Source organism: Falco cherrug, chromosome 4 (assembly GCF_023634085.1).
Source record: "Falco cherrug isolate bFalChe1 chromosome 4, bFalChe1.pri, whole genome shotgun sequence".
NCBI classification, from domain to species: domain Eukaryota; kingdom Metazoa; phylum Chordata; class Aves; order Falconiformes; family Falconidae; genus Falco; species Falco cherrug.
In genome coordinates this window covers 20,980,675-21,001,649 of record NC_073700.1, presented here as the reverse complement: position 1 = coordinate 21,001,649, position 20,975 = coordinate 20,980,675, and positions in this window count along the sequence as shown.

Here is a 20,975-nt window from a genome sequence, read left to right as displayed (position 1 = left end):
TCTAAAAGACAGCTTTAGCCTTTCTCTCCTAGACAATATATTGAAGAATTACTATGATTCTTAGTTTTTTTCTAAAGACAAATGAATAATCATATCTTTTCCCTAAACTGTAAGTCTCTATCCATCCATGTCTTTCTTTCACACAGCAAAGAGGCTAACCTAAATGAGTGTGTCACTCAGCCTAACCTAAATGCACTCACAGTGTTAACAATACAGAATTCAAAATAATTACAGTCACCAAAATCTTAGACAATTTTCTGGTGCCGTATAGCAGTAACAGGAGAGGAAAAACAGTAGCTGAGGTTACTCTGCCTAATAACAACGTTGTGGCTGTACCGAGCAATGTAATGGCACTCTCGCACAGAGATGCACATCTGCGGTACAGTAATACTGTCAGACCTGGTGCACGTGCCCAACGCAGCCTCTGGAGCTGTTTGAGTAACCTCTGCTCCACACACCAAGGAACCTCCTGTTGCAGCAACTGTAGCGTCACCTACATTTGTCTCAGTTCGGCACACCTTCCTCGGTGCACTGAACGACACCAGTCAGTGCACTGGATTTGGCCAAGGATGGAGACAAGGGAAAACAAAGAAAACAGGCAGAGATCAACTAGCATCATCGACGGGGAACACTGGGGTGTTTTGGCCATAATCTGTCATGAAGACAGAGCAGAGACACAAGAGGTTTCACTTAAAACGTGGTGGCAACGGTAAAGGAAAGAACTTGGCTTGGGTGTCAAGAGTTAGGCAACAGGGAGGTTGCTGCCAGGGAGGTTTTGGCTGGCCCAGCTGTAAGGCCAGCCCAGGCCATGGCACCTCCACCTCCATCGCTGGGGTGTACGAGAAGGTTGGACAAACAGCCATCAGAAGTTTTCATCAGAAGCCATCAAGGCTGCCCCTGCCCTGGGGCCGAGGGCCGTTACGACATGTGAAGTCTCTAGCTACAGCTAGAAAAATGTCTCGCGCTTCTGAGCTAGGTTTGCCTCCCCAGAGACCCCTGCCCAATGGCCCTGGGCAGAGCGGCTGGCGCAGGGCAGCTCAGGGAGGTGGGAGCCCACCCCCCTCTCACCCCTACGGGAGGGGATGAGGTCAGAGAGTCACTGGGGCAAAAACCTTCTAGGACAGACCTATTCAGGTTGTTTATCAATAAACACATAGGTGAAGATTTTTAAAAGGTGTTTAGACGTCTCCAGGCTCTATATAAGTTCTCGAGGCAGAACATCCCTCTTAAAAACATTCCCCTAGCCTGGCACGCCGGGGGCTCCTCAGTGCTGGGTGGCACTGATTTCTGCATAACCTTACATACAGCTTAAAGATCAGTAAAAATCAGTATCTACATACCTTCTGTATAACCTCAGATGCTTTACATTCACTTGAAAGGTAAAATACAAAGAAACTAAGGGGAAAAAAATAGGAAAACTTGTGAGAAGAGGCAGAGAAGGTAAGGCAATAACTTCTGCGAAGGTGAAACCGTTCTGCTGGATCTAGTTCTTTCGGGCAGAACTGAAATAGATGAAACGTTGGCATCTTAATGCTTCGTTTTTCTTCCCTTTTCTTTATCATAGAACGAAGGGAAGTATTTCCTCTCCCATCTTAGATTTATGCATCAGACAACAGATCAGTGAAGATCAAAAAAAAAGAATAATGTTTCCAAAGCAACAGAAATTCTTGAAGAAATACCGATATGTTTGCTTGATAAATTTTTTCTTCATTTCTATATTCATACAAAGCACATGTATTTTCACACACCATTGAACAGGGAAATACTGTGAATTCCCATAGAAAGCTGCTATTAGGTTATATTTCTTTCACTGGAGAAGTTATTTGCTATAGCTTTTCAAACCATAGCAAAAAGCCTTGCTATCCTTCCTGCAACTTATTTAGCACAAGTGTAAATTATTTTTTTAAAATGTTATTAATGGAAGATAGTTTCTGATTTTACAGAAATTCAAGTGTCTTCTCTGAACCAGAGACTGTTTTCAAACTAACTTGACAGGATCGTGATATCACAGTAATGCTAATTTCAAGCAAAGTCATTATTAGGAATGGATCAATACCAGTTTATCACAAAAGTGCAATGTTCAGTGGGATCAAGGCAAAAAAAAAAAAAAAAAAAAAAGAGATGCTCAGGAAGATGTCAGCAAAGCTAAGCAGGACCAGGGGTGGGCTGGCACACGCTAAGGAAGAGCTGAAAACAAGCAGGACCCTGAGATCGACTCTGTGGCACAGGGCGATGGAAACCAGCTGCTCCCAGGAAAGCAGAAGACACCAACCAGAAGAAATCAAGGAGGAGGAAACCAGGCTGTTTGTGCCTTTACATTGACATGCTGATTTTTCCTCCCAGTTTCCCAGGTTTTCTCTAAGCAGGCAAGTGGAGGGTATCAGCAGTGGCAGCACGGCAAGGATATTCCCCCCGAGCATGGATTGTGTTTTCTTGTCCCACAAGTTCTCAACAGTTTGCAGAGAAATTGCGTATGAGGCAGGGTGTAAATTTGTGATCTCACATTTCCACCCACCAACAGCTCCTCTGTTTTTTGTCAGGTCAGTCAAATTAATTGGTTTCAACTTTTTTTATGTAGAAGTTCATTAAAATTTTGAAAAATTGCCATCACAAGAAAAAGCACAATCTTCGGTTAACAGTGTCAACCCGCTATTCCACTGGCTTCTGCTTCTTCCTAATTGGGTATGTTGAATCAAATTCTGCTTAGCAAACAGTTTGGGTTTTGGCAAATCAGCATTTTTCTCCAGTGGGAAAAAAAATTGTCAAGAAATTCCCAACCATTTCAAATAATTTCCCAGATGTGGTGGTAGCTTAATAAAGTCGTAGCCTATTTAAAACTACATTCTTGTATCTTTCAGGTCTTCCTGAGGTATCAAGGGACAATCAGTCACTGCTTGTACTCAATAAACCAGGAGATGATACCACAGGAATCGATGCAGCTCTGCAAAGATTTGAAAGATGTGCATATATTGGAGAAAACAGTAAATAAAAATAAAACCTCACTGGAATTTAACTATTCAATGGGCAAGTTTGTACTTGTGTGCATATATAGATAGCCTAGCCAAAGAAAAGGGGCAATTGTGAACTTGACAAGCATTGGCTAATATACAAAAATAAGGCCAATGTCATCATGTTACACCCTGCTATTCTAATTCTGCATTAATTTACATAAAGGACCTTGCTGATTGGATGCAGATAATTTCTGGCTCTCCACTTCACCAAGAAAAATCAATTTGGGGATACTGTAGACTAAACCAATGTTTTCCTACTATGCTGCCAGTGTTTGCTGCACATAGCAAGCTCCATTGCTCATACAGGTACGTTTGTGATTCCAAAGGTAATGAGGGGTATGGCTGGCACTGAGAGCTTGCAGGAAGTATTAGTAATAGTACTGTCTCAATATTTAGCTAATACTGTTAGTGACAACATTTTTAAAGACTTCTTGAACAGCCCGCAATTAACATTTCTTCACTCTTCTTAAATTGTCAGGCATTATGAAAACAGACAAGGTCATTTTTTTAAATCTGCAATAAAGTCAAAGAAATTGCTGGAGATACAGCAAAAATATTACACATATAATTACCACTGTGGTAATTTATTCAATAAAGCTCTCATTTAATTACAGGAACGTACTACACTGAGTGATGTGTTCACATGATTCATCTCTCATACGTAAATATTCAGAGAAAGAGGCATCTCATGAGGACAGCAGCCCCTCTCTGGTCCCCACCTGTGGTTCAGCACAGTGTGCAGACAGAGGGACATTGGCGGGTCACGCCGCCGGACAGCCCACCTGCCTGGTGACATACAGGCAGAAAAGAAGGTGGCCCAAGCAGCGCGCTCTGAACCAGCACCACACACCCTCCTGAGCGGTGCCAGGGACGGCAGCTGGGAGCAGTGCTTCACACCTGCACCGTGCAAGGCGGTGGTGATCGTTCTGGAAACACTTAGTGTCACCTTTCAGAAGCGTGATGATGCTTTCTTGCTTTTCAGGAGCGTGGCCCTTGGCCACCGGTTTCAGGCACAAGCTGGTGGTGAGCTGTAACTTACCATCTATGTTATGTCCTCTTTCCTACGCTATGCTCACCAACAAACACCGAGAACATTGAAATGGAAGAAACTTGTCAGTACGCCTGCCTTCTTTCTGTGTCCATCAAGCAACTGAAATAATAAAGTATGAACCCATACTGATTTGCACTGTTAGAAATACAGGGTTGGGTTTCTTTCGTAATGTAGAAAAATAAACATTCCTCACGCTTACAACTAAGTTGTTTCTTATTGGTATGATACTACGCGCTCGTAGAGGCTTTGTGCTCACAGCTGCCTGCCTCCCCTCGCTGCCCTCACTGCCCTCCCTGTTCTTCTGCCATTGGGTTACCCAAAAGCCGATAGAGACTCCGCCCAAAGCTTTTAAACCCCAGAGCTTTCAAAGGGAGAGGTATTTAGAGCTGTAGTAAGTCACTGCCTCTGCACAAACTGTACCTGTGCTGTTTTAACATAAAACCATGGCAAATCATCCTGTTACTTAAGTCTTTTCCCCCACGATTTCAGCACTTTCACAAAAACCAGTAGAAGGAAGCAGTTTGTATTTGAACATAACACATTTTTTCACCATCCATTTCTCAGAAAATGCTCACTTATTTTATCACAAATTTAAACAAGAAAAACCTCAAACCCAGCCGTGTCAAGCCTGACAGAAGCTGATGACACTCATAAAAGGCACCGTTTTCCAAAGAGACATCTTTCTCATGGAAAGCGTTAGCCAATTGATAATACAAGTAATATTCAGCTCTCTACATCTATGCTGATACATAAAACTGCTGTCAAAGCTGCTGTCCTTATTGACATCATCATGAATACTTTGTTCCCAAGGTAAAGACATTATTGTCAGAAGTAGCTGAAAATGTTATAAAAGAGATTTCTCAGTTTAACTATGTAAAAGTCTGTTGTTAGAAACACTTCAGGATCCCTTAGCATCAAAAAAAAAAAAAGACTGAGAACACCCCATTCACAACAGCATGTCTCACTTAAAATCTTCAAAGAGAATTTTAAACAGGAAAAAACCATGGGGTGGGAGCTGGCTGGGGCCGTACACATGGGGAGAAAGCCAACCGAGGAGGGAGCTACCCAACAACTGGCATTCAAGAGGCTGAAATAAAGTCAATCCAGACATGTACAGCCCCCCACAAAGCCCTGGAGTTGTGTATCATCACAGCAGTGCGCCCAGTGCCTGTCAGCAGTGCTGAGCAGTGACAGGCATGGCTGGAGAAGCAGAGCATGAATCCCACCGTGCCCATTGCTGCGCCCATCGCTGCATTCTCCTTCACCATATACTGAAAATAATACCACAAATAAACGAAAGTAACCCTTGCTTCCCTCAGTGCCGACCTTATTTAACCTTGCTATAATTTGGCAGACACAAGTCACTGAAGAGCAAATCTACTTACAGATTGCAACCATTTGCCACCTTGTGGAATCAACACCCAGAGATGCTTGCTGCGGGGCAGGCTCGTGTCCCGGTCCCATTGCAGCCCCAGCCCTTCCCAGTGCCCCCCCTGCCCTGCCCACAGGGTCAGAGGGGGGCACACGTCCCGCACCGCTTCACCCCCTTTCTGTCCCTGTGACATTTTATCCCACTCAGCTCTTCCCTCTAATCTAATTTGACTGAGATGGAGAAACCACACGCTCTCTCGAGATCAATTCTCCTCGAGCACAGCACGTAAATGAATATTTTACAAGTCGTATGAATGCAGCCCCTTTCCATTTTTCTTTGCCAGTTCTGCTGCACGAAGGCAGATGCTGGTACCGATTTATGGCGTTAAGCTCCTATCTCGGGAGCCTGCAGAGATTCCTGGTGTTCCAGCCGAGCCCCTCACCAGCTTCCCCCATGGAGGGCTCCATAAATAAGGTCCAAAAATAATATATGCTGCTGTTTGCTATGCAACTTTGGACATCATTTTAACTCCTGCTTAGCTGTAACAGTTGATTATTAAAAATGTGCGATTGCTCATTTGTTCTAGAAAACACCTTGCAGAGGTCCCACGCACCAGTGGTCTGCAGTGACCTCTTTGGTGGTAAAAACCAATCTGCACTGAAACTACCGACGTGTGAAACCTTCTTTAATAAGAAAACGCTTTCTACATATGGTCACATTCCTTAGCACCCTGTGGTCAATAGCTAATAGAATGTACCTTAAATGTGACTATAGGGAATTAACACTTGACATCTTAGGATCCCACCGCAATAGCCCTACGCTTTTGACTTCAAAGGCAATAGAAAAGTAATATTGAGATCAAAGACTTCCAGCACAATTACAGTTTTTGAAGTTTGCAAGCCATAGAAATTGGAGGCATTTTAGCTCATTCGCTCTTGTAGTTGTCTGAACTCCTGAATACTTTGAGCCATTCTTCAAACTTTTGATGCAAACTACCATTTTGATGCACAAGGATCTGAAGATGCCAGGGAATTCCAGACTAATCCACACTAACAACAAATGCTCTTTTTAGCTTTCAATTAATGGTGCAGATAGTTTGTGAAGTTTGGAGAAAAAAAGCTCTGCTATGTGTTCTGATGAAAAATAAACTCTACTACTTGGGGCAAACGCTACTTTTTCAAATAAGTATATATAGCAGTCCTTATTTTTTGCATGAGGCATACACAAAAGCAGAAAGTTGTTTCTACATTTCACTGCCAGCAGAATAGTTCACCTTTTCTTGCACCTTGCTGGTGCACCCTCCGACAGACATAACAGCAGCAAATCAGTTACAGTTCTGGGCTCCTGTGCATGCTGCTGCTCTGCCGTTTCAGGTGTCTCTTCCCACAGTTTCGTTCTGTAACTGGTCTATGAGCGTATGGAACCATTCACTCTTTGCCATCGTTGGCTGAGCGGCCCAGTTCCATGCCCAGTTGCACGGGATACAAGTATAGGTTTAATGTTGCTCTTAATATCTTAACCAATATCTTAATATCTTAACTACTTGCAGGCCACCTTTCTTTTATAACTGGTAGATCAGACAGAAATAGTAAGCCAGACACTCAGAAATGGATGATTTCCCAGTGCACCCTGACACCTGGCACATAGTGTTTCTCAAATCTCTTTACCCTTTTCTGTATTTCAGCAGTCTTTTCCTCTTGCTCATCTACTTGCTCTTACCAATATAAATTTTATCAAAACTCTCAAGAAAATGATTGAGATTGCTACATGACAGATCATTTCACATAGACAATTGTGCATATGGAGAAATTCAGTATTTTTGTGTTAAGTATTTTTAACTTCTTGCTGAACAGCCATTTATAACCAAACTTTCCAAAGCATGATGACCTCTTTGTCCCTTTCCCCAGCTCTTGAACAGAGCAGCAGACCCTGCTTTAAAGGCTTACCTATGGCACAGGCTACATCATACATCCAATATTCGCTCAATGACCACAACATGTCCATCCTTAATATTCCAGACTAACTATAAAACTTCAGTAGCAAACATTTTAATCAGGCCTTACAATCCATTATGATTTAGTGACCCAAAGTCATATCAGTGCCATGAATAAAACACAGCCAAGTCAATTCCACTTGAAAAGCAAAATACGGGCACACACCGCAGGGAGCCAGAGCGCCAGCCCTCGGAGCCAGTGCATGAGGGAGGAACTCGGCTGTGCCAGAGTTCCCAGAGACCATGACACAGAAAAGCTGTCAGCATCCTTTGGGCACGGGGATTCCCCAAAGTCGCATTGCATTACAAGCTTAAGTGTTCAGCTTGGAAACTGCACTGCTTATCCTTTATGAGAGATAATCTTTGAACGCAGCACTGCACTACGTTAACCCCATTTGTCCAGAAGACTGTCCTGGGCAGGTAAAGTGATTATAAATCTTGGCAATACTCTGTATATCTGGGGGGCTAAAGCAGGGCAACATCCTCTTTCTGCACTACAGAGTCCTTGTAAAACAGGCTATATATAACAATAAATCTGTTTAGTTTTGTTATGGTTATTCCATCACTCTCTGAATGCTCCTGCTTTCTCTTTGAAAGCACTTGATTGTACCATTCTCTGCCTGTTTTCAGCATCATAAAATGAAATTCACTTCATTGATCAGAAGATGACCTCTATCCAGTGCCTCTTAGATTAGAAATAACAGCAGGCTGCTGTCTAACTGAGAAATAATTTTTTCAGCTCCTTCAGCTCCTCTTTATTATGATTGCTTCCTAACATATCACTTAAAAAGTGGAACGGAAAACAAATGAGAATATCTTCTCCCAGCATTTGTATTTTGACTTACCAGCAAACACATGCACACACACTGCAGTGCTCATTGCTTCAGAATAATTCATTTTTCCTGTGGAAGATGAAGAAAATATTTAGCCGTAGACAGATGAGCTGAAGAAAGGGGTAAAAATGGAATGACATAAAACTTACCTTTTGCCTAAAAGACTTTATGTTTTAAACCAGGAAAAATAGTAGATGTACATTCATGTGAAATTTAAACTGTGCATGTTCAGAGACAGGTTTTTAAATATCAGCATTAAAGATCACATTAGAATACGTTATCACATTCTGCACTGTAGCATGTGTTACATATTTATAACAAGGAAATCATGAAAGCCTAATCATACACTATGAATAACGCTGTGTTTTTACAGTGAGATTTGCAAAGCACCACCCAAGACACTCATTTCTGCTGGGGGCAGGGCGGGGCGGGGGGGGGGGTGGGGATGCTCCTCCACCATCACCGCTCAGCTGCTCAGCATCCGCTGCAGGATGGTCCCACCTCAAAGGTCTTGGGTGTATGCTGATGTTTAGCTGAAAATAGACATAAATGTGAGTGAATTTTGGCTATTCCAGGCCTATTGCTGAGCTGCAGGAGAGGTCTCAGCTGGCAGCAAATGCTGCACTTTGCTCCCTGGGTGCTCCCGCCCTGGCTAAGCCATGGGGTTTCTGGAGGGCTTGTCAGCCTTGGTAAAGCCTCTCAGCTTCAGGCCTAGCACCCTTTGCTTCACCACGCTGAAGAATGCACTCCTCGGGAATAAAACAAACTTCACTTTCCCCCCCACCAACAAAACTTTGAGTGCCTCAGACACTGGAATGGATTTTTGTTAGCTGACCTTATTTTATCAAGTAATATATCATCAAAGCAACACAAATCTGATAGTGTATTCCACTAGCACAGAGGAAATAGTACATGAATATATCATCCAAGTAATGCTGGGTTTATGATCTGTTTGCCCTAATATGAGCTACCTAGCAGAAGCCCTTGCTAGTGTACTGGGCTTTTCTCGCTTTATTTAAGGAGGTGGAATCTTTCAAAAGACAGAAAATAGAAGGAAAATGTGTTTCTTTCCTGGCTGCAGTGTGTGCCGCTGCTCCTTTCATGTGATGCCGCAATAACTGAGACCAAAGTAGACTACAAGGCTCATGAAAGTTAAAGCTGCCCTCCTTGCTTTGCTCAAGGGGACGCGGGTACCGTAGCCCAGCGACGGGGTCCCAGGGAGCTCGACACGGAGAACAGGGACTCAGTGCATTTGGGATTCTCTGCAAGGGTGGAAAGGCAGAGAGATGTCCTCAGTCTTGGGCATCCATATACAGATTGTGCCACGAGAAATTTAGATTGAGGACTGCAAGAGCAAGCATGGAAAGAAATACTGGTAGCAGTTCTGCAAGAAGGTGAGGGGTGTTCAATGGGATGAAGGATCGACTACAACAGAGTTTGGCCATAAAGCGCAGCCCAATGAAGGATAGCCCTTAAACACTTCTGTGGTTTAACCCCAGCAGCTGCTTGTTCACTCCCTGCCCCCAGGGAGAGAATCAGGAAAAGCAAGAAAAATCGTGGATCAGGACAAAGACAGTTTAACAGGCAAAGCAAAAGCTGGGCATGCAAGCGAAGCAAAGCAAAGCAAAGCAAAGCAAAGCGGAGCGGAGCAAAGCAGAGCAGGGGCAGGGCAGGGCAGGGCAGGGCAGGGCAGGACATTCATCCCCACTCCCCACGGGCAGGCCGGTGCCCAGCCACCGCCAGGACCGCAGGGCTCCGTCACGCGTGACGGGCACTTGGGAAGACAAACGCCATCACTCCCCCATCCCCCTCCTATGGCTGAGCATGGTGCCATATGGATGGGCTGTCCCTTGGGTCAGCTGGGGTCAGCTGTCCGAGCTGGGTCCCCCTAGCCCCCTGTGCCCCCCAGGCTGCTGCTGCTGCTGGGGGGGGGGGGGGGGGGGGGGGAGCAGAAGAGCCCTCGGCTCTGTGTCAGTGCTGCTCAGCCGTGAGGGAAGCATCCCAGTGTTACCAGCTGTGTTTCCAGCACAAATCCAAAACACAACCCCATAGCAGCTATCGTGAAGAAAATTAACTCTATCCCAGCCAAAACCAGCACAAAAATGTTGATAATGTATCTAACACGAACTTTTTTGTACTTGGTTGGCCAATAAACAAAATTTAACTTGCCAAGGTTTCAAAACTCAGAGCACATTCCCAGGAGAAAAGAGCAGCTATTGCTCAAGGTCAGTCTCAATCACAGACCATGGAATAAGGAAAGTCTGAGCATGCCCCAGCTAGGAAAATATCATCTGGGAATCATCTCTGCTTTGTTCAGAAGTAGGTCCTTGGCACAGGGACTCCCCCACTCTGCGGCTGCACTGGGAATGAAGTGGTGCTGGGGCTCGCTCTCTGACATTGTGCTGGGATAACACAATCATTAATTCAGAAAACTGGTCCTGCACAAAACTTTCTGCATACTTGCATGTGCCACTAAATTCCCCTGCACACCCTTTTTAAAAAGGGATGGGGTGTTTGGGTGAGTAACGCCGCTGTCCCCCTTTAGGTGGGTAGAACCCGGATTCCCTGATGGCCACAGTTGGTCTGAGACTGTTAATCCACAAGGCATGCAACACCTTGCAGCGCAGAGCCTGCCACCATCTCCGACAGTTTTATCTGTTCTGTGATTTTCAAAGCTACTGAAAGCACACAGATAGGTTGACAGATACATTTGCTATGTGATATTGGCTCTGCAATACTAATATTGGCTGTTGCCTGACATTTTATATAACAACATTTGTATAACAGAAGTTCCTGTAATTTCTAAGTTATCTGATGCCCTACAAAATTTAACACCAGTGATTCCATTTTCTTCACTTATCCACTTAAAGCTCATAATGAATCAAGTAATATCAGAAGACAAATTATGTCGTTGTTTATTTACAGTTTACATCCCTGCAGTCAATGTACCTCATGCAGGAACTGACCTTTGGAAGAACTATAGCAGCACGTTATTTTTGCAGCAGTAAAATTGATGGAAATTGATGATGCCTGAAAAACACACAATTATAGTGTCTTGATTAAAAATGGAGCACATTTCAATGAACTTTTTCCCTTCTTCGCATGATTATGATACACAAGTACTAACATTAATGGTATTTTTTTATATAATGAACCATAAAATTACAGTTGGCAGTCAAGAGCACTCTAGCAGATAAGTAAGGCAATTTTCCTCATCATTTTTCCCTTTGTTGTCAATCTTGTTGCATAGCCCATTGCCTTTTCAATGAGCTGTAATGTGAATATTCAAGATCTTGCTTTTCCCCGGTGTATATATTCCAGTTGAAATAATTCAGTTTCATGCCACCAATTTTAATAGGTTTTATTAAGTAAAGTTAATATTTTTAGGTTTTCCACTAGTACTAGAATTTGCTTGCACACTGACAAAAAGAATAACGGCATTTGAATTGTACAGGTTTCATGCAGATCAGCAGAAGTGCTTATTGAGCTAGCTGTGCAAACATGCTTAAAAGTTTGTTTTTGATTTTCCTTTAATACTGTCTTTCTTTCTGTACAGGAGGTTTTGTGAGGTTTAGACATGTTTGAATACTTACCCACGTAAGTATTGTCATCCAATTAACTATCAGTTTAGACTGAACTAAGTTACAAGAAACATACATTACAGCTATTAGCTCTCATATGAAAGCATTTTAGGAGGCATTTGCTTCGTTATATCTCCAATTGCCTGGACATTTACAACTCTTGACGCAAATGACAGTTACTGTAGTGTAAGAGATAAGTAAAACACCCCATGGCCTCGTCTATGTCTTACATGGAATAAAATGGCAATAAAGATCAATACATTATGCAGTTTAGAGCAGGAGAAACAATGAGAGAGATTATGTGCTCTTGAGGGGAATTATCATTCTCGCTTCCAACCACAAGTAAACAAGTGGCCATCGCATAACCACAGCTTTCTCCTGCGCCAGCAGTAAAATCAGGTCTGGGCAGCGCTGAAGACGAAAAGGTGGTGAGCGTGGCCTCTTCCATGGCTTGCAGAGCTGGGGGAGAAGGATCTTTCTCAAAACAGTTTGGAAAATGTTACATTTCTGTCCCCTTAGCTGAAGGATTTGTTCAGAGAGCTTAGCAGTCAGGGAAGGAGATTATGTAGATAGCTCAGGCTTGATAAAGATCGACACTTCATCGTCACAGTAAGTGCAGAGTCATGAGAAACTCATCTTCCGGAAATGCCCAGACCTTGTGCTATCTGAAAGTCAGCCTGATTTTAGGCTGTCATAAACTGCCAATTGTTTCCTGATTCCCACTGAAATCTCTCCCAACCATCTTACTGACCTTCCTTTATCATTCGCCAGTCGCCAAGGACAAATGTTCCTCCTTCTTTATCTGCACAAGACATCAAGACGTCGATGGGTTTTTATGTGGCATCTGGTGATCCCTAAAAAGAGCAAACAGACAAGAAAATGTGAAATCTCGCTTTGTAAATAAGAACCATGATTGCAAAAGCCGGCCCTAAAAGCAAGCAGCAGTCACTGCTTGTCACAGTCCATGGCTCAGCCCCTCTGCCAAGCACAAGGTCCTGGCCCCGTTCTGAGGGTTATTTCTGTCTTCACACATACTCACACCAATTCCAACAAAATGTTATGATCTTTTTCCCCACTGACTATGAAGCAAGTAATAATAGTCACTGCCACTCAAGAAAAGCAGAATCGACGACTGTAACTTGGATGTTGGGTAACACCACTGAAATCCCCACATTTGCAGAATAATTGTGGCTTATTTCATGGCATTTGCTTGCAGAAGCCTAGGAATTTGCAAGACTCTGCAAGCTGAGTGTGTTGTTAAAAAAGTTTAAAAAATTCAAGTGTTTCATTAAAGGCAGATCGTTTTATTTTTGTAACTTTTAGTGAGGAAGAGTTATCATTTATGTCTTATTATTATATTTTGTCAGGTCAGCCCACACTAAAAGATGAAGTACCGTAAGGGTAAATAATCTGAGACAGTAGTCCAGGTTAAAGGTGACCCTTGTTTTCATTTTGGGTGTCTATCACTATATAAAACAAAATGCTTATCCTAGGGAAACAAAACCCTGCCTCCTAAGACCTCCTACATGGCTGATTTAAGTTTCTTGCAATCCACAATTAAATTTAGGGCTACATTCTGTGGTATTTAAACATACTACATTCTCCTTGACTTCAATGGGAGTGTTATTCAGTTAAAGACTGCATTACTTGAACTATTTTATTGAGCTTTCCTTGACTAATCACACATACGACCACTAGCTCACAAAGGTCTCTACAAACACAGGGCAAAAAAAAGAAAGGACCAATTTAAAACATTCTAAAGAATTGAAAAGAGGAATAATCTGTAAACTGAAAAGATGACATCAGGTCTTAACATCATAGATTTGAGTCTTATGTACTGCAATTTCAGCGATGCAGCTGTGACTTACCCATTAAAACCGGAGCATCTGGCAGCCAAGCAGCTGCACGTGGGTTCAGTGATGAGCAAAGGGTGGCGCAGACCTCCCTCTCCTCCAAGAGCTCCTCTTCATCCAGGAGCTGAGCCCACAACGCTGATAAACCTCCCTGATGGGATGAGCTTCGCCTCCTTTCTCTCACCACTTGCAATCAGCACCTTTGTTTTCCTGCTCCCTCAGCAGCTGATTCCCAAATGCTTTGGGTTTGCACAAGCTACATGAGCCCTTCTTTTCCAGCAGTGGCATTTTTAAAGATTTGTGAGCTTACATTAGGCGATGAAAACGAATTGGTCTGGGAGAGCACTCTCCCTGCCTGTGAGTGCTGTCGTCGTGGATTTTGTTTGCTTGCCCTGCAATGGAGGGTTTTCCCCATGGGCGCCTCCCTGCAAGGACACTGGAGAGGCAGCTTTTGGTGAGTCACACCACGCTCCTTGGAAAGGGACAACTGCTGTAAGCATTCCCCCGTGGTGCTAATTCCCATCAGGACCAAAGGTGAGGTCCAACATCTGAACATGCAAAGTTTGCAACAAATTGTCATAAAGAAGTGAGGCCAGCTTGCTGCTGAAAAGAAGCTGATGAGACCACACTGGTTGCCTCTCGAGGTGGCTTTGAAATGGTGGTTAGTTTTATCCAATTTAAAGTGAACATAGGATCACCTTCCAGCACTCATAGAAGTACTTACACGCTTGAATTAGCTGCAGACTTGCAAGACTGGTTCCTCAGATTTCAGCTGCAACAACTGCAATCCTTTCTTAAAATGAAGCTTAAATATAAAGTTGACCAAAGCCAATTTTTAGAAGAAACCACCAGTATATCCAACACAGATACTTCTGATCACTAAGTAGCAAGAACTCACTGCTCATTTCAATGGCCTATATTTCAAGCATGGGCTGGTCTGTTGTGTAAAAGCTTTTATTAAGCCAGACCAAGTCTATAAAAATAAACCAGAATTAAGATGAAGAGCAATTAAATTTTGTTACGAGCTATGGATGATGAGATACGTGTTTCTGATATAGAATACACATTGGTGAATAGGGATCCAACGTGAAAAAGAAAACACCGCACGATGGCTTTTGATATGTGTCCATGTAACTTTCACATAAACAGTGGTAGGTAATCTTGGCTCAGAGAGCTCAGAAAAAAAATCTACAGCTGAGAAATGAAGAGTGTCAGGTTTGCAATGAGCTAATGTGGCAGAAGGTCAAGGTTGACAAATCAGCACCAACCTAATGCCTCGAATACGTCCGCTGCAGCATTAGTCTACAAAAGATAAATGAAGAAACTGTCAGCAAGCTCTAGTCTAAACAATGGAACAATTTAAAGTGGAGGGAATCATAATCTGAAGCAATTTGTTCCATACTGTACAATCATGATAAGGAAAATCTCAATTTTTCTCTATCAAATTGGGGTGTAAATAGAAGTTTCAACCAAAATTCTTTCATCAGAATTAAAGTCACGTTTCAAGGTATCCTTAAGGATAAGAGCCAAGTTTTAACCTCTGTGGTAGAGCAGACAGGAGCAAATCATTTTGGCTTGGTTGTGTAGCAGTAAATGAGATGCTGCCAGTTGTACTGTCCATTTGGAGTGAGACAAGAATGGGTAGTTGAAATAGGATTTCATGAGAAGCAGTGCTTAGCTGCAAGTCAGAAGAGCTTTCTGAAAAACAAATTAATGCACTTCCTTTGATGAGGGTAAATTGCATTTGTGCTTTCTAGAAGGAGGACATGGCCATTTAGCTCATAAGGGATTCCTCCAAATCAGAGTACTCTCCTCTTTTGGACACCAAGGTAATGTATTGGAAGGAGCATGCAAGAATAGTCATTTCTCATGGGTTTACTGACGTTGGGTCTTCTGTCAAAGACAGGGATCTTCAACACAAGTTACACAAGTAGAATGGCAGAAGGAAGATGCTGCAAAAAGAAATTGAAATAAAGAGGTTGTAACATCTATGTTCCACTTCATAAAAATGGTGAAGTAACAGTTAGTACGTGATAAACCCACAAAATGAAAGAAATTGGAACTTAAAATTCTCACTGATCCACTCTGTAACTTCACACTCCAGTTACAGATTTTTATATCTGCTCTTTCATGAGTCTCTGATCTTATGATTTTCTCTCCCATTTTCCAGATTTTAATGAGTCTATCAAGACATTTGTATAGCACTGAAGAGAAGGTTATGCAAAGTCTGAAGCAAATTCAAATTGACTTTGAGTGCAAGGCACTTTAACTACCTCTCCCTCTACTCAGAACGGCTTGTTACTGCCGCCTCACGCTTCCACTCTCACATCGGTTATATTTAAATAAAACAGGTTCCTATTATCCGGCGTGGTTAATAATTCAAGACCCAATCCTGTTCCCATTGAAGTCAGTGGGAGCTATTTGCTATTGACTCCAAAGGGAAGAGGTGTGAATGTGAAACGTGTGCCACCAGATTCCCTCCATTAGATGGCTGTAGCATTCTGAGAGGCCAAAGTTTTCAGAGACCCACTAGTTTGTGGAGAACTTACTATCTGGGAAGTCCAAGAATACACCACAGAGTTGTAATTTTGTGGATGTAGTTTTGTCAACCAGAGTTATTCCTCATATGATACTTAGTCCTGGTGCTGCTGAAAAGACAATCTGTTGGGTACACCAGAGACACAAACAGCTCTGCAGTGGCAATGCTCACCTACCACGTGCCTGATGCTTCCACTGGAGACCCAGCTCAGGGCTTTGCCTTCTGCTACTCTAACACTAGTCCTGAGTGTACAGGTTGCTGTCAGAGGAATTCCCGAGTACAGCAGCCACACTCCGACAGGTACCAGTGGTACAGCCATTGAGGTCATCCCAGTCTTTTACATCCAGCCACATTTTGCCGGGATCACTTTCCTTGGAGAAAGGGCTGTCCTGGAGTTGCCTCTGGCGCTTCCCTGCCATTGCTTCACTGGCCAAAACGGCACCTGGAAGACAGGGTGAGTGCAGGGGCAGATGCTGAGGCGCTTGCATCCTCCACTGACTTTTCATACTTCCATAAGCTATTACTGCCTCTTGTTCTAACAGGGACCTTGCAGTTAGATTTTAATCCCCCAGCTCACATACTTTGAGTAACTTTGTTAACTCCTTACACACAAGATTCTTATTTCTAAATGAAAAAGTTTACTACTTATTTTTAAAAATAAGAATCCAAACTTACCATAATAGCCTCCTGGGTGTTATAATCTAAAACATAGTTACAATACCTTCAATAATAACACAATCTTAAGGATATTTTTTAATAAATGTTTGGGGTTTTACCTCTCAGGTACTCAAAGTTCCGGAGAGCATATCAGCAATGTTAGTAAGAGTATAGATTTGTACGATAACAAAATCTGAAGCAACAAATTTTTATATATTTTTAACATCAGCTTCAACAGCAGATTGGAGAATGGCAAAAATCGTCCTCGAAATACCTGTAGATGATAATCAAAGTTTATGGTAAAGTAGTATTTAGTAGTACTAATGAAATCTATGCAGTTACCTACATGCTTAATGAGATGCCTATAGTTATACTGTTTTCTTGGACTGGGGGGAGCCCAGGTATGATGGAGGGAAGTACCACAGGCAGTTTTAAAACACTTGAGATCCTAAAACTAAAGGAACTTCCTATCCCCAGCTCACAAAGCCCACTCATCCTTAGGCTCTGCCTCTTATACCTTAACTGACATGTTTTCAGGTGCAATATCCATGCAAATTTTATAATTAATTGTATTTTCCAATACTGTTTCAGGGGAGTTGCACAAAGGGAAAAACATCACTAGCAAATCAGTATGACCTGAAGGAAGAACAACAACAACAAAAAAGCAAAACAAAAAGAGGAAGACAAAGGAGACTACTCTAAAATTAGTCTGTGTTTTTAAGATGTGTCTCACAAAACGATTTTTTAGGCTGCGGTGGTGTAAACCAACCAATGCTATTGACAGAACGATGACAGGCTATTGACTTAGGTGGGGAAGGATCCAGCCCACATACATCACACCTCTCTCACTGGAATTTGAGCCCTCTAAGGTTACAGAGAATGGATTCTATAAAACTAAACCTAAAAAGTGCATTATTTCTCAGAGGACACAATTGTAACAAGCTTTTCCTGATGGCAAAAATCCAATTATTGTAGTAAAGGTTGTGCTCAGTTATTTCTCACTACATGTCAAAGCAAATTGTAAAATGAGGTGCATGGGAACTCTGCTGCTCTACCTTTACTGATACATAAGCTCACACTCTATCTTTTTTGGTTTTGTTAGTAGGACAACAGAGGGAAAAACTGAAGGCTAATGTCATCAAGTACTGCCCAAGAGTGTGATATATAGATTTTTTTTTAGTATTTCTCAAGAGCTGCAAAGAAAAGTTTAGCATAGATTGGATCAAGTATATATTTTTCTTTGGTGACAGAAACAGTTATCTTCATCTCTATTGAATTTTTCTTCTTCTAAGATAGTAGTGTATGTTAAAGTAGTACAAGTGCTTTTTATATTTGCTTCGCGGAGGAAAAGAAAAAACTCCACTCAGAACTAAAGGCTAAAGCAATTATTCCTAACTGTATCTTTGCTTTCTGCAAAATGGCAGTACGGTGTGCTAGGAAGGCTAACATTATTTTAAGAAAACCAAGCACAGTAAGAACAAAGACCTTGATGCATTTTCTTCACTGGCCCCTGCAGACAATTGATGCCATACTCCTCCCCTTGAGCTCATAGCAATTTTAAAATCAGAGCAAGGACCTCTTTGAATATCTCCTCCAAACATCTGCAACTTAGAGTTATTAGTACAATAGCTGTAAATGTATTTTTTTTCTTTCTTTCCATTTTTTTTTAAAATATTTTAGCTTTCCTTTCAGATGTTACTAGCATATGGAAGAAGGGCACTTCAAACAATGCTCGCCTGGGCATGCTCTCCCTCCCATCTGGTCTGTCCACAGCAGAAACACCCAGTTCTTCTCTCCTCTTTGGATCATGGGTAAAGTTATGCATTTCATTTGCTGTAGCGATGAGACTCAGACATACAGAACTTTTTCACTTTCCACAGTAGCTGATATATCTGTTAAATATCACCTACACACCTCTCTCCTGCAGGATTATACATGCAGCCGTAGGTACATTCATTTTTCTGCTCAAGCCTTATAAAGATGGACTTACTGCTTCTCTCACGTTAATATAACATGTAAATATGAGATGACTCGCATACACTTTTGGCAAGTTCAGCACGGATTAGATCGTGCAGTAGGACCTCAACTGGGCAGAGATTTGTGGACAAAACCGGAGCCCAACAGCTGCTGTATACAGCAGAAAATCTGGGCTGCATCCCTTTGCCACAAATAAGCCAAAAGACAGCTTAAATCAGGGATTTTTCTGGCCAGCCCACTTTGCCTGACCTCACTTGAGGTGACCTAGTTCAGTTTATGAAATTCTTTTTAGGCATTTTCTAAACAAGACTAAATCAAGCAAACAAAACAGAAAGCCACCACAGATGAAGTCTGACCTATTGCATCCCAGCTTGACCTGAGGCCAGATCCTGCTTAACATTCACAATTATGAGCAAGCTTTCTCTGTCAAATGGGTGCTGTTAAGTCACATGCAACACAGTGAAGCACAAAATCCAGCCTTCCTCATATTGATGGGATAAAGCAGCCCCCAGCGAGGAAAAGCACAGTAGAGTTGTACCCAAAACAGTTTAAATTGGTTTACATTAAAAAGATATTTGAAAGAATGACGATGCATTATGAACATTGTATTTTAGACAAGTGTTAGTGCTCTCAAAAGTGCACTACCCATCAGTGAGGAAAATGCTACATCCATGTTTGAAAATAATGTTTATTGGACAGATCAGTTTGAACATATTAATTGGGCATCTGTATCAGTTGAGATAACACTAAAGTGATATTGTTCTGTTGAAGCTGACTCCAAAGTTAGATGAGCCCTTAATTGACAACTATTTGCTGACTCCTAAGAGTATGATCTGTATTTAGACAGGAATTCCCCAAAACAAATGCTAAAAATGCTGCTTTTAGCATGTACTGGGGGGATAAGCCCTTTTTGACTATTCAAGAGATTTATCTATTTTAGTTGTTATATGGCAGTGATGAGGAAAGCACGAGAGATGCTGTCTTTAGTGGTCCCACTTAAGTGTCTTCATTTGGGTTTGATTTTGGGGTTTAATCCCAAATAGCTAAGACTGAGATCCCTTTTCTGCTTTGAGCCACAATGTTCAATAAGCTTCCAAATTGCACCTTCAGTAATAAGGTTTCTTTCATTCAAAACTCCTCCAAAAACAATGAATGAGCCAAATCTCAGAAAATTCTTCAGGACACAGTTACATTTGCTGTAATGCTCTTAGTAAGACTAATACATAAAAGGCAGTAGAAACACCATTTGTAGGAGACCAGCACTTCTGAGACTAACTTTACAGAACTGCCCTTTGCTCAACCTGAAAGGCTTTTAATAATGCCGTGTCACTCACGACACGCTTCCACCAAACTGATATTTATTTATTGATCCCAATCTTGAGACACAGGTCAGGGCTACAAAGGGTTATTTGCCAGACACAAGACAGGGACTTGCCCACCAGCTACTGTCAGAGTCCTTAAGTCTATTTTCATTTACCTTAGCAAAAATCTTGCTCAAGTAAAAGCTGCAGGGCTTGACTCTCAAAGTTTACAACAGGTTCATTTCTCAAATTAAAATTTTATAGGGCCCTGGCTGTCAGAGCAATTTCCAGACATGCCAGCCTCCATCACTTCTGCTGACACCGATTGCCTACAACCCTATCTGCAGCCACCGTGATGCCTTGCCATTGCTCGGGAGGTTTGCTCTGCCCTGGCATCTGGGGAAACACCACCAGTAGCTTATGTCCCTGTTTGCCTTCTCCTTCATCCCAGCGCAAGCGTGCTGGCCTTTTGCTTTCAATCTCACTCAGTTTACAAGGGGTGCTTTCTGCAGCCAGGTTTATGACTGCCATTTCTGCCAAGTCTCCGTCATGCCTGCATTTATCAGCCCAGCTGACAACGGGTATAAAGCATTTCTTAAATACAGTTGTGAATGCATAGTTTAAAACCCCACTGTAATCCTGAGAAGAATGCATCTTTTGGAGGGAAATAAAACCAAAGAAAGTGGACAAGTTTATTTGAAAGTAAACTATGATAAATAAAACTATTGCTGTGGAATACTCCAATAATCTGGTTTTAATATTTAGGCTGCTTTAAATAGCATGGAGATTAGACTTGATATAGGTGAA